Raw genomic sequence first — 14264 nt, 5'->3', positions numbered from 1 at the left:
AGTCTAGGCTTTTAGAAAGCTCTAATGCCATATGTACCCGACTTAAGAAGTTTCTTTCTTAAATCGGATAAACTTAACTGACCTAACAAGTTGTATTTTTTTAATAAATGAAATTCAACCTTCGTACTAACTATCATTTGAAAAATAAAATATTATATTTTATCATCAAACTAAATATTATTCTACATCAATTATTTCTTAATCTAAGTTTAATATCTATTCCAGTTCATCAATTTATCTTATTTCTAGAATTAGAAATAAAACTTCAAAAGTCAAATAATTTTCTATACACTACTAACCTTACTAATATCAATTTACTCTAAATAAAATAATATGTTCCAACTTTACTCTGTTAACTAAATAATTACAGTAACAACCAAAATGAATCAAAGGTCAATTCACAAGTTGCAACACTAAATATATCTAACTAAAAACCAAGTTCGTCTAGTGCATTTACATAACGAAAACTTTAAATTGAGTTTCATAACAAAGGGTTTCAATTTAAACTGGTGACACTGTGAAGCTACTTGACTTCCCTATTGATTGGAAGCTCTCATCCTCAATGAACTCTTGTGATAAACTGGTGATGAAAACCTATAACAGCAACAAAATTTACATTATTCAAATGTTTTCAAAGATTTTCAAATAGTGATAACTAATGGTGATACTAGTTGAACTATCATACCTGTAATCATGACAACACTAATGCCAGCTAAAACTAATGCCAGAACACACTTGTAGCCAGCCAACTAAAACTAGAGCAAGTCAGTAATGATAATCCTCTGTTAGGATTAAAAAATTGCACCATGACTTCAAAGAATATACAACTTTAAATATGCAAAAAAAATGAGAGTAGCTTATATAAAAACTAGTTATCTAGAACCATACACAACATGCACACCTTGGTCTCAATATAGTTAATTACTCTCGTTGTTATGCTACATAATGTATGTATCACATTTTCTCCAGAGTTTGGATAATCTACTGAAATTGTGTTAGTTCTAAACAACAGAATTCATGAATATATATTGTATACAAAGTTCCATTGTTATCAAAGCAAAAGTTTCAATGTTGAAAATCTTTTTCGGGTAATTTTGGGCAACCTAAAGAGAAAACATATGAAACTTGAACTTTGCTTGTCATAAAAAATGAACCGATTAGGAGAACAACTAATAAGATTAACATGTCATTCAAAAACAAATTGTGCCTAATAAGAAAACGAGGACTTTCAGTGTTTTGAAAAATATATCCAACAGGGATATAAAATATAATGCAGTTAAAATCCTGAAATCAATTTATCAAATGTGTACCTGTGATAAAATTGATATTACAAGACTGTTCCAAGAATTATCCATGTATGTGAAATAGGAAAGAATCTGCATCCATTAAACACACTAAAAAAATTAGAATTCTCTACATGATACTTCAAATGATAATTGATGGCGTGATATTAGTCGAACTATCATATCTGTAATCGCGTGACTTTGCCTCGCAAGTTTCTTAGGTAAAAAACACATGGTAGAATCAAAGTCAGTCAGCAAGGTTGATATTAGTCAGTAAAATGATGCAGTCAATAACACTATGAGAAATAACCGAAAAAAGGAAGGGAACTTAATACAAGTATTGTAAGTATTGATCCAATCAACGATATTACCAAACCTGCAAAAAATCATCAGATGCGTCTTATCTATAACATAGTACGACTATGTCATATTACAGTTGCAACGATTGATAAGGCTTACCGAAAAAGGGAACTTAGAGAACAATAACAAGGGTAGAAAATACAAGGCATGTTCTGATGAAAACGGAAAATAGGTAAGCCTTTGAATGGTTTAATGGTATTAACTCTTCAAGACTCATTGCCAAGAGAGACATAGTCAATGCATACGTATCGATGCTAGTTAAGAAAAATCATAATTCATCATCTGTATATAAGAATACTCTATGAAGAGATTGAAGAAGAAATGAAACTTCTCATGATGATTTTTTTCATTCTATATTCATGCATATATATATATATATTCACACGACATGTATAAAGGATATTTGGTAAATGGATAAACCACCTGCAAAATAAAGTAGCAGAAAATAATGTTAGCAATTTATATGGTTTATAAAACAACAAGAATATGCTAATATAGAATAAACTATCAATTTAGTCTCTAAAGTATCGATCTCGATCCGATTCAGTTTCTAAAGTTTATTCTACTGAGAAAATATTGTAAATAGAATATTGAATTAGTGTACCGTAGTCCAGGCAACAATCTTGGTTGCATCCAAATCTTGGGGCAGGTTAAGAGTGAATTGAGAGTATCTTCTCCAAACATTACGTATCCCATAACAGCACCTCCAACATAGAGTGAGCTACAAACTCCGAAGCTACAATAAAAATAATCATACATTATATTAGATAGATTCAAAAGGATAATCATTCATAACACATTCGTTCGGAATTTTAAACCATGACTAAAGATGATCTTGGGTTAATTATGCTACTAGTATTTTAAAAAATTAGTTTGGATTTGACATTGATGTATTAATGTTTGGGAACACAGCATGTCCAGAATAAAAGTATCCGTAAAGACCAATCGCAATAGGTAGGGTTGCAAGATCGAGCATTGTCCATGAACGTTGAAAGCCAACTTCTTCTACGCCGACCCATAACAAACACATAATTACTTAAACAGGTGCAATAACTCCACCGGCTATCACAGACATGGTAAATAAATGGTTATATTAAGCTCAAATGTTAACCAAAAATCAAGTCACTATTGCACAAAATAAGAGTTACCTGAAATTTAACTAAGAATACGAAGGTCACGAAGCCAAACTGTAGGAAGAACAACCAATGGGGTAATCACAGCAAAGAGTGTTTTCAGAGTCAACACAAATACACTTAAATTATGTATGCATTTGGAAACAAGGATGCCAAGTTGTCACCTTCCAAAATTATATACTCAATGCAACATCCCTGCGTGACAACATAGTTTTTATGAAAAAAAATTATAATCCAAGGTATGTGACATTTATTCAACTCCAAAATTTAAAAGCTCAAAATATAACACTGAAAAATAGAAAAAGGTATCATGGATTGCTATTTATCTTGTACTAATTGAATGAAGGCAGATGTACTTGCATATAACTTGACATACAATACTATCTGCAACCATAAAATGGAGGAATCAATGGAAATTGAGATTAGACACCACTCCAACTTCAAAATACATACAAGAAAAGAGCATAAAGATGAGCGTGAAGATAGACTTACTAAAATGGCAATACATCCAGTAGTACCAAAAGCAGCTTCACAAATGTCAGGATATGTCTCAAGACCAGGTTCACTGTCCAAGCAAGAATGCAAGAGCAATCTGGTATAAAAGGAAAGAAATCCAAATGTGAACTTGATGGAAAGTCCTACCCACCCATAAATCCATAAATGCACATATTCTCAAATCAACATATCTCAAATTGAACAAAATCAGTACTAAAAGAGCAAGGTCTAGACACAGTTTGATAAATTCGTTACCATTATGCACAGCCTGCCCGAAAGAGCAATTGTATGATAGTTCACATCAATATCAAACAATGCCACGTAGGAAACCCTAATTTGAAATCACCAATATTCTAAACATTCACCTGTAACCACACGGTAAACAACAAATATACGAAAAACTCAGAACAATCAAAGTTCATACCCTCTTCTTCATCCTCATCATCCTTGTTGGTATCTCTAGCTCCCATTTCAAATTCTTCTTTATCCTCTCTCTCATCAATATTAACTCAACTTCATCTAAACCCATTGAATACCGAAAAAGTTAAGGTTCCGATTAGAACCAAAAGAAAAACTTAGAAGAGGAAAACATTATGCCGAGAATGAAATAGGAGATTAGGGTTCACCTTCTTCGTCAGATATTACGCTTTGGTGAGTGACTTCTGCGAAAATGTGTGAAGGGATGTGAAATTGAACAAGTTTCGGAGCAGAGAATAAGAAATCGAAGCTTTGGAGTAGAGAATAAGAATCGGTATTAAAAAAAGCTGAAACTGTCAAGGCGAAGGGTTGAAAGGGGTTAAGGAAAGTTGAATCGAGAGAGATCCATAGATAGGGGTTTTTTTCTTATCGATCAGGAATAATAGGCTAAGTTGGATTTCACTTTCCACGTGCAGTCTGACTCTTTACAACAAGTGTTCACGTGAAAATAGACTTCTATTTCTTATTTAACTCTATTTCTTATTTAATTAATTTATTATATGAATAAAACTTCTTAGGTCAGGTGGGTGACAACTGACTTAATAAATAGACTTCTTAAGTCAGTTGGTAACTACAGGCGACTTAAGAAATTAAATTCAAATTATATTTTTTTTTTAATCTTTGTTAAGTCGGATTTAAATGCACCCGACCTAACTATATTACAAATATTTACGAAATTGCCACCGTGTCACTTCTTAAGTCAGGTGGTAGGTGAACTGACTTAACAACCTCTACTAAAAAGGTATTTTTGTACTAGTGCAAAGTGGCTTATAGAGGACATCTTTAGGTTTCCAAAAAGTCCTAGAACTCCCTCATAGCTTAAAAATTGAGTGAGATATGCTTGATCAAAGTTGGTTAATTTTTGGAGGCAAAGTGTGAAATAAGAAGGTTCAAATTGGAAAATTTTGCAAATGGGCCTATAGTATTTTGATGGAATCTTGGTCCACAAGTCATTAGTGTCACCCAAATCATGTGCCACGAATTTTAGATATTTTCTTGATTTTATATGATTTTTTATTTCATTTAAAATGATTTAAAAATAACTTAATTACAAGAAAATCAAATATTATATGGGAAGATCCATATTGGCCTATTCCAATCTACATTTATTGTATATTATCCACAAAAATTCGTGCTAGCAAGATTAGGAAAGAATAAATCAATTTTGGCCAAAATAGCAAGCTTCCATAAAAGAATAAAATCAAATTTTCTCAAATTGGCAAGGGTGGATTCAAAGGGCCTTGGGCTTCAATCTTTAACCTAATTCACTCTTCTATAAGTAGTGAATAGATGGCATAGGATTAGGGGACACAAAATTCTACAGAGAAGCATATTCAAGAACAAAAAAAAATCACCAAGAACTTGATTTCGGTTTTGGTGAATTTGGAACTTTCTAGGAGATTTGAGGATTGCAAAAGATTCGTGGGATCATTCTGAAGCTGTGTGGATCATTGCTCTACATCAATAACCCCAGAACATTCTCCTATAAGCCGAGGTAAGTGACTCTAAACTTTTAGTCGATTAGCATGATTCACGCATTTATATGTTAATTGGTTTATGTATTATGCTTTGTGCAATTGCTGTGAACAATTCTGGAACATTAATTGAGATTCTGGGCGCGTTTGATATATATCATCATTGTTAGGTCGGAGAGCTTGATTTGGGGCTTTTCGCTAGGGGTGAAATTAGAGGGATTTAAGGGCATATTCATGTTCGTGAGGTTCAGACGAAGGGGGTGATGGGGTCGCGAAACGTTTATAGATACACATGTGCAAATCGCTATTTTCGTATATGCTTCTGCTACGAGCAGTTTCGTAGCAATCTCGTAGCAAACATTGCAGGTTTTTTTATGGATTCTGGGAGGAAGATGACGAGTTGGCTCTATGCCACTGGGTCATTTAAATTAGCGTGCGCGTTTCATCCATTAGTGATGTTCGTTGTTTTTTTTATTGTTCAGCGCGCGTGTAAATTACAAATGATGGTGTTGGCTCAGTTGGTGAGGGGCGCACATGTTTGTCCCAAGGGTCCAGGGTTTGATCCCTGGCCCTTCCATATATTTTTTCTAAAATTCTCTGTGTGATCCTATGTGCCCCCATCTAAGCCATGCACCATATACCCTCAGATCTGAGCCTTAGAAAGACTAACAACTTAGATCCAACGTCCCAGGACCTGGTGGTCTATGCCATGTACCTTCTATCCAACCACACTCAATTAAAATCCTAATAAACTAATTAATTTTAATTATTTATTTATTTGTTTAAATTAAAATACTTTTAAATATATTTATTAATATAATAATAATTGTTTTTTAAAATAAATTATTATATGATATTTGTATTAAAAGTTCTAATTTGTTGTTCGTTCCGATTAAATCAATTAATCGCTATGGGCAATGATGATATTTTTCTAAAATGTTATTTAATTAAAATATAACTAATTGCTATTTGATTAAATGGTTTCGACTATCTTATTAGTCGCGATGATTAATCTTTCTTTTTTCGTATTCTAATTCGTCATTCTTTTTAATCGAATTAATCGATTACGGGGGGTAACGATACAAACTAATTATTGTAAATTCCTAAAAAATATCCTTAATTCGTTATTAGTAATAATCAAATCAATTGATTAAAATTGGTAACGATACAACTTCAAATTTGTTAACTATGGCGATTGAATCTATTGATCGTTGCGGTTAATAGTGCTAAATCAAATCAGGGTTGTACGCCCAAATCTAAAACACTCAAAAACACTTCGAATCAAACTACGGATTTTCATCCTTATTCAAAACTACGATAGGCCACTCAAAAAGCCTCTAAAACCATATCAAATCAAATTAAACTCAAAGGGCGTACAACCCGTTCCCCGAACTACGTAGACTCTGATCCTCCATAAGGAGGTACGTAGGCACTTGGATAACCAAGGCGAGTCCCCTTCCCTCTAAATCTCATTTTTCCCGATTCGTTCCTCTTAATTATTTAACCCTCGAAAGCATAAACCTTACTTTAATACTCTTAGCCATCAAACTGTTGACCTTAGATTCAAAGCCAATAGGAAAGGGTTGAGGGTGCCTAACACCTTCCCTCGACCTGAATATAGTATCTTACCCTGATCTCTATACTGCGTAGGGTTTCCTATTCGCCCTTCAGAATAGGTGGCGACTCTAATCTTTAATTTTTAGGCAGGTTGCTACAGCTGGCGACTCTGCTGGGAACAACTTAATAGTGAATACTATGCTCCTATAGGTTTTGGCAGGGTTTAGGTTTGGCAAGTTTTTTTAGGGTTTGGCAAACTTGCCATTTTTAGGGTTTGGGGGAGGTTCATCTTTTAATAAATATTAAATTATTTTTTTATTTATTTGTTTTTTGTTTTTTCTTAAATGTTTATTTATCTGCCTTAAAATGTTTACCTATATTATTATATGCATTGTTGTTTTCTATGTTGTGTTAAACCCTAAGTGTGGGAGTTAACTTTGAGATCAATAGGGGACATGAATCGCCTACGAGTCTCATTGATAACTCCACTCGGAGTGGGTTGAGTATTCGGAAATGTCCAAAACGAGGCTTGACTTTGTTGAGGGCAGGACTGGATGCTTGGCTGATCTCTCCGAGAACCTACCCCAAAAATTCGAACCTCATGGATAAAATAAGTTGTTCTAAAATCCGAAGAGACAAAAAGTCTCAAAGGCTACGAACGACCCCATGAGACCTTCTAGAACCCCCCAATAAAAGGGTAGGCTCCCTAGAGCCGCTACGTCGAACCTATGAACTTATGTGATTATGTGCTATATGTATATATATGTGTTGATCCTTATTTTTTTTATTATTATTTCCTTTTTCCATTCATCATGCATCATGTGCATTCTTGCATCATATCTTATTCAAAAAAAAAAAACAAAGAAAGAAAAAGGATATCATGCATATCATGCATGACATACACATCATTTTCATGGCATTAAGAGAAGATTTCTCTTCTATCTCCAGAACAAGGGACCATTGGGAAGGATAACCTAACATCCCGACCGTCTTATCAAACAAGATTCCAGCAAAAGAGATCAATGGATCAGCTGGAACAGAATCAAGCCGCTCTTCGTGAGGAGGTGGATCAACTAAAGGTTAGTATGGAAGAAGTTAAAGGAGGTATGACTCAGATGCTAGGATTCATGAAGGCCCTCCTGGATAAACAAGAAAAAGCAAAAGAGGTTCAGTCTGGGGATACCCTGGTTCAGGATGAGATCCCTAACGACGAAAACCCGCTGCTAGGATTTGTTTCAGGCTTTGGCCCAGCTAAGGACAAACCTCAGGTCCGATCTGTCAGGAGAGCTATCCAGTTCCAAGAGAAAGGAGAGACCTCCTAAGAAGGATTTGTCCCCACTCCACAAATGAAAGGGACAACCCGCACAATTCGCATTCCTGCTAGCAATGTCCCTAGGGATGATGATTACCTGGATCTACAATACGGAGTGCAAGAGGTGGACAACACAGACCAAGCACCTCAGACGCAACAGTCTAATCCCGACTCTAGGGAAGACTCCAAGGATAGTGAACAAATCAAGGCGCTGGGAGAGAGACTAAAAGTGGTAGAAGGATACGATGTCTTCGACGTGGATGCCTTCGAAATGAGCTTAGTCTCAGACTTGACTATCCCACACAAATTCAAGATTCCAGACTTCGAGAAATACAAAGGGCTCAAGTTTGATCCCAAGGGACGTCCGTAGGCCTCTAAAAGTGACTCTGAATTCAACACGCCACGTGTTTGAAGAAATGCCTGCGTATGGCCTGGATTCTGGATGCTTGACTTGGTCAGTGTGAGGGCATGACTTTGAAAGCTTGCATTTGGTTCAATATTTGTTCAATTGCCATAATTCTTGTTTTGTTGCATAGAGGGCATGGACGAGAGAAGAATGATACCAAGTTTGAGTTTAGAGCATTTTTGTAGAGCTCAAGGACCAGCTTGACATTTGGCATGCCAAGTGTTTGGTAAAAGGCTTGGTCATGACTTGGTTTGTGACTTGAGCTGTGGCCTAGATCAAATGAGTTTTCAGAAACTTCAAACCACTTTATCTCTTCATACAGGCCTCAAATGCAAAAATTTCCAACTACAAACTTGTAGAGGGCCATGATTTGACCAGCTTTGATGTTGAAATATTTCTGGAATAAAGCCTTTTGACACGTGTAAACCAGGGCTGAAGTGGACTGTTCATCAAGGTTTAAAGAGCCAAAAGATTTCTAAGTGTCAAAACTTTCTATTTTTGTCATTTTTCTATTTTTGGCAACTTTTGTCAAACTCCTGATTTTATCCATTCTTTGACTTTTCTTGACTGATTTTCCACCAAAAGTCAATATTTGAACAATTCTTCTGATTTTGACCCAAAAGTCAACTGTTCTGATTTTCCTGATTATTGATGGAATTCTTGATTGAATCTCCTCCAGTCAAATCCAGTCAAATGAGAACATCCACATAGTTAATATGAAAGCTTCTCACTCATAAAATCCATTCCTGATTAAAAGTTGACCAGAAAGTCAAGTGGTTGACTTTGGTCAAGGGAACCCTGATTAAGAGGGTCAGATGACTTCTAGACTTGTACACCCCCACCAATGCCTTGAGTTGAGAAAAGCCCTAATCCAGGAAGACTTCAATGAAAACAAAGCCACATAATCACACCTCAGATCCTCACATTTGGTAGGAAATTCCTTGCCATAAAAGCTCTTTCTTGCTAGTCTTTGATTGATACCAATGATATGCATGCATGGGTATGGATTATGACCTAAACGATGTATGTATATGAATTATAAGCCAGATGAATAGGGTAGGACAAATTTGGGGTATGACAGCTGCCCCTATTTAATCGTCTTAAACCTGAAGGTGAGATTGGTGTTAGCCTTTCGAACATTCGAGGTAGAAGAAGATTAAATATCACAGTACCAGAAATTTGTCCTAAAGAGGGGATGGTGTGAGTGTTATTCTTATTTTTGTTTTGATATCTGCTGAGGAAAGAGAATTTTTGTTTTTCTGATGGAAATATTTGCAGTGAGTAATGGATTTGAATGGTGGTAGTATGTAACGTAGTAGCGGTGCCAATACAAGGTTCTCACAAGAAGCGGTTGTATGAAACAATGACTGAAAGGAAAAGATCTCGTACGATCTATGACTCAACATCGAGAGAAGATCTCGTACGATCTTCAAGACTGAAAGGAAAGGATCTCGTGCGATCTATGACTCAACATCGGGAGAAGATCTCGTACGATCTTCAGGACTGAAAGGAAAAAGATCTCGTGCGATCTATGACTCAACATCGGGAGAAGATCTCGTACGATCTTTAGGACTGAAAAGAAAGAGATCTCGTGCGATCTATGACTCAACATCGGGAGAAGATCTCGTACGATCTTCAGGACTGAAAGGAAAGAGATCTCGTGCGATCTATGACTCAACAATGGGAGAAGATCTCGTACGATCTTCAGGACTGAAAGGAAAGAGATCTCGTGCGATCTATGACTCAACATCGGGAGAAGATCTTGTACGATCTTCAGGACTGAAAGGAAAGAGATCTCGTGCGATCTATGACTCAACATCGGGAGAAGATCTTGTACGATCTTCAGGACTGAAAGGAAAGAGATCTCGTGCGATCTATGACTCAACATCGGGAGAAGATCTCGTACGATCTTCAGGACTGAAAGGAAAGAGATCTCGTGCGATCTATGACTCAACATCGGGAGAAGATCTCGTACGATCTTCAATACTGAAAGGAAAGAGATCTCGTGCGATCTATGACTCAACATCGGGAGAAGATCTCGTACGATCTTCAGGACTGAAAGGAAAGAGATCTCGTGCGATCTATGACTCAACATCGGGAGAAGATCTCGTACGATCTTCAGGACTGAAAGGAAAGAGATCTCGTGCGATCTATGACTCAACATCGACTCGACAAACAGGGAAACATACAAACAAAGAGACATTGTGTCAGACACTCGTCGGGGATTGGGGATACCTCGTATCGGCACCGTGGCTTGAGGGTGTTTGTGATGTGGCAGCAGATATCGAATGGCATTTTCTGCGGGGATGCATCATTGTTTCGATTCAACATTGACTCACATTATCTGGCTTATGCTTTGTATGCATGTTTGAATTTTTCTATGGCGTAATGTTCCATTTTGATGGATATGCTACGCTTTTGAGGATGCAATGTTATATGCAATGAATACTATATGCAGAGTGCCAAATAAAGGCCTTGATAAGATAGTGGAGCAGGATCATTGGGGTCCGTTGCTTATTTTCTTGAGACGCCATTGTGAGTGGGCGTTGGAAACCTTACAGTACCAAAGATTATTGGCAACTGTGTTGAGGATTAGAACATAGCTTTGCTGGGGAGGAAGTGACTTCGCCCGACTTTCCTTACATCCTATACTGCTTGGGGAATCATGAGTTTTGAGGGACCATTCTTTGTCTGCCATAGGGAAGAGGGACATGGACCTCTTCAGGTGCCCCATGCTTACCAGTACTGATGAATTATACTCTTGAACTTTCAAGCGGGATGATGACGACCTTTGTGACATGTCATAAGCCAAGATGACGGCTAGAACCTGCAACCTGCACAGAAAACAACGTTTGGATGCAAATGGTGCCCCTTAGAGCTCTTTTATGTTTGTGTAACATCATGTTTCGTTTTGATTTGTGATTATTATTCCCCCATGCTCTCAATGCAATGTTTAATGACGAATTAAATCACACCTCGCATGCGAAAAATGAAGAGAAGGAAAGCTTTTTATCAAAAGATCATTTTATTGATGGAATGCCTAAGAATAGGCTTCTGTACAAGGAAGCAACTCCTAAATGAGGTAGTTGCGAAAAAAAGAAAATAAAATGCAAAAGGCAAAATGGCAAAGAGAAATGCTCGAATTTCCATTAAAATTGGTATTGCTACAGTTCCCATATCCTTGATCCTCTCAATGATTTGCTTCAGAAGCGTAATGGTTGGATCGATCTGTCCGTTTTGCCAAGGGCGTATAGTGGTATTTATGAAGGATATTCAGACTGCAGCCTCTTGCTTTTGATCCCTAACTTTTGCCTGGATCGCCCTTTCGGGTTTTCAATCCAGCGGGATGCCCTTTTTTGCCTAAGTCGCCCTTTCGGGTTTTCGACTTAGCGGGTTATTCTCTTTTGTTTTATCCCTAATTTTTGCCCAAACCCTTTTGGTTTGCCGGGATGCCTTTATTTTTGCCTAGGTACGTCGACCTAGCGGGTCTTTTATGCGTAGTATTTTTTGACTGAGCCTGAATTGATTGGAAGCGGAACGTCTTCCCCATCCATCTTTGTCAGGATTAAAGCCCCACCTGAGAAGGCTTTCTTCACAATGTATGGTCCCTCGTAGTTGGGAGTCCATTTGCCCCTTGGATCAGTGTGAATTGGCAAGATCTTCCTCATATCTAGGTCGCCTGTATGGAATTCTCGAGGCCGAATTTTCTTGTCATACGCTTTCTTGATCCTCTTTTGGTACAACTGGCCATGGCAAATGGCGGATAAGCGTTTCTCCTCAATTAGATTGAGATGGTCAAGCCTCATCTGAACCCATTCTGTTTCATCAAGTTTGGCATCCATCAAGACTCTCAACGAAGGAATTTCCACTTCGATGGGAAGTACAGCTTCCATGCCATAGACAAGAGAGAAAGGAGTTGCCCCAGTTGAAGTGCGAACTGAAGTTATATAGCCATGTAGGGCGAATGGTAACATCTCATGCCAATCCTTGTACGTTCTAACCATTTTCTGGACGATCTTCTTTATGTTCTTGTTAGCGGCTTCGACGGCGCCATTCATCTTTGGCCGATAGGGTGATGAATTGTGATGTTCAATCTTGAATTCTTTGCATAGTTCTGTCATCATCTTGTTATTAAGATTGGACCCATTATCAGTGATGATCTTGTTTGGAACCCCATATCGGCATATGATTTCTTTCTTGATAAAGCGAGTGACGACTTGCTTGGTTACGTTCTTGTAAGAAGCAGCTTCAACCCATTTGGTGAAGTAGTCGATAGCAACAAGAATGAATCTGTGCCCATTTGAAGCTTGTGGCTCAATTCGTCCAATCATGTCTATGCCCCACATAGCAAAGGGCCAAGGCGATGTCAGAACATTCAGAGGAGTTGGAGGAACATGAATTCTGTCAGCATACACTTGGCAATTGTGACATTTCTTCACATACACATAACAATCACTTTCAATCGTCATCCAATAATATCCTGCTCGCAAGATCTTTTTGGCCATAGAGTGCCCACTGGAATGAGTTCCAAAAGATCCTTCATGAATTTCCCGCATGATCAATTCTGCTTCGTGTCTATCCACGCATCTAAGCAAAACTGAATCATAGTTTCTTTTGTACAGGACGTCTCCTGACAAGAAGAATTTGGATGCTAACCTTCAAAGCGTTCGCTTATCACCAATTGTAGCATCTTCGGGATACTCTTGCTTCTCAACATACCTTTTGATGTCATAATACCATGGCTTTTCGTCATACACATCTTCAGTAGTGAGACAATGAGCAGGGAATACATGTGCAGGCTCTTTGTAACGGAGGATCCTTATGTCTGGCACTTCTTTAGGGGAGCTAACTCTGAACATAGCTGCCAAAGTAGCCAAAGCATCTGCCAACTGATTCTCCTCTCGAGGGATATGATTGAAAGTGATTTCCTCGAAAGCGGGCAACAACTCCAAGATATAGTCCCTATAAGGAACTAAGTTGGGGTGTCTTGTCTCCCAATCACCTCTCACTTGATGTATAACCAAGGCAGAATCTCCATAAACCTCAAGGATCTCGATCCTCATATCAATGGCTGCTTCGAGGCCCATTATGCAAGCTTCGTACTCTGCGACATTGTTTGTGCAATCAAAACATATTCTAGCTGTGAAAGGGATGTGAGTTTGACGAGGAGAAGTCAAAACTGCCCCAATACCATGGCCCATAGCATTTGATGCACCATCGAACGTGAGAGTCCATCGCTCCCCTGGTTCGGGTCCTTCATTATCATCTAGTTTCATGATATCTTCATCAGGAAAGTCAAACTTCATTGACTGATATTCTTCTAATGGCTGGTGAGCAAGATGATCTGCAAGGACACTTCCTTTGATGGCCTTCTGTGTGACATACTGGATGTCGTATTCTGATAAAAGCATTTGCCATCGTGCTAGTCTTCCTGTAAGGGCCGGTTTTTCAAAGATGTACTTTATCGGGTCCATTTTGGAGATCAATAGAGTGGTGTGAGTCAACATATACTGCCTCAGTCGGCGAGCGGCCCATACCAAAGCACAGCAAGTTTTCTCGAGTAGTGAGTAACGGGATTCACAATCGGTAAACTTTTTGCTCAGGTAATAAATGGCGCACTCTTTTCGACCAGACTCGTCATGCTGGCCCAGCACACACCCCATAGATCCTTCAAGCACAGTTAAGTACATAAGAAGCGGTCTCCCAGGAACCGGAGGCATGAGAATTGGGGGCTCTTGGAGGTATTGCTTGATCCTTTCAAAGGCT

The 14264-nt window shown here is 37.9% G+C and overlaps 3 long non-coding RNA genes across 4 annotated transcripts; all 3 read right to left on the bottom strand.

Annotated features, from left to right (window-relative positions):
* Window positions 1-381: 381 nt before the first annotated feature.
* On the bottom strand, window positions 382-1920 carry LOC131611748 (uncharacterized). 2 transcript variants are annotated; one of them, XR_009287110.1, is made up of 3 exons: window positions 1311-1920; window positions 686-755; window positions 382-594 (listed from the first exon to the last, which is right to left on the bottom strand). It is a non-coding gene; the product is annotated as an uncharacterized LOC131611748 (long non-coding RNA). The 2 variants fall into 2 exon arrangements; XR_009287109.1 differs by having other exon boundaries at window positions 686-749.
* A 92-nt stretch (window positions 1921-2012) lies between these two features.
* LOC131611751 (uncharacterized) lies at window positions 2013-2861 on the bottom strand. Its single transcript, XR_009287112.1, has 3 exons — window positions 2792-2861; window positions 2248-2379; window positions 2013-2066 (listed from the first exon to the last, which is right to left on the bottom strand). It is a non-coding gene; the product is annotated as an uncharacterized LOC131611751 (long non-coding RNA).
* A 48-nt stretch (window positions 2862-2909) lies between these two features.
* On the bottom strand, window positions 2910-3712 carry LOC131611749 (uncharacterized). Its single transcript, XR_009287111.1, has 3 exons — window positions 3269-3712; window positions 3133-3160; window positions 2910-2971 (listed from the first exon to the last, which is right to left on the bottom strand). It is a non-coding gene; the product is annotated as an uncharacterized LOC131611749 (long non-coding RNA).
* Between the last annotated feature and the right edge of the window lie 10552 nt (window positions 3713-14264).

Source organism: Vicia villosa, linkage group LG6 (assembly GCF_029867415.1).
Source record: "Vicia villosa cultivar HV-30 ecotype Madison, WI linkage group LG6, Vvil1.0, whole genome shotgun sequence".
Classification (NCBI taxonomy): domain Eukaryota; kingdom Viridiplantae; phylum Streptophyta; class Magnoliopsida; order Fabales; family Fabaceae; genus Vicia; species Vicia villosa.
The sequence above is the reverse complement of the archived record's forward strand: the minus strand, read 5'-3'. Positions and strand labels throughout refer to the sequence as shown.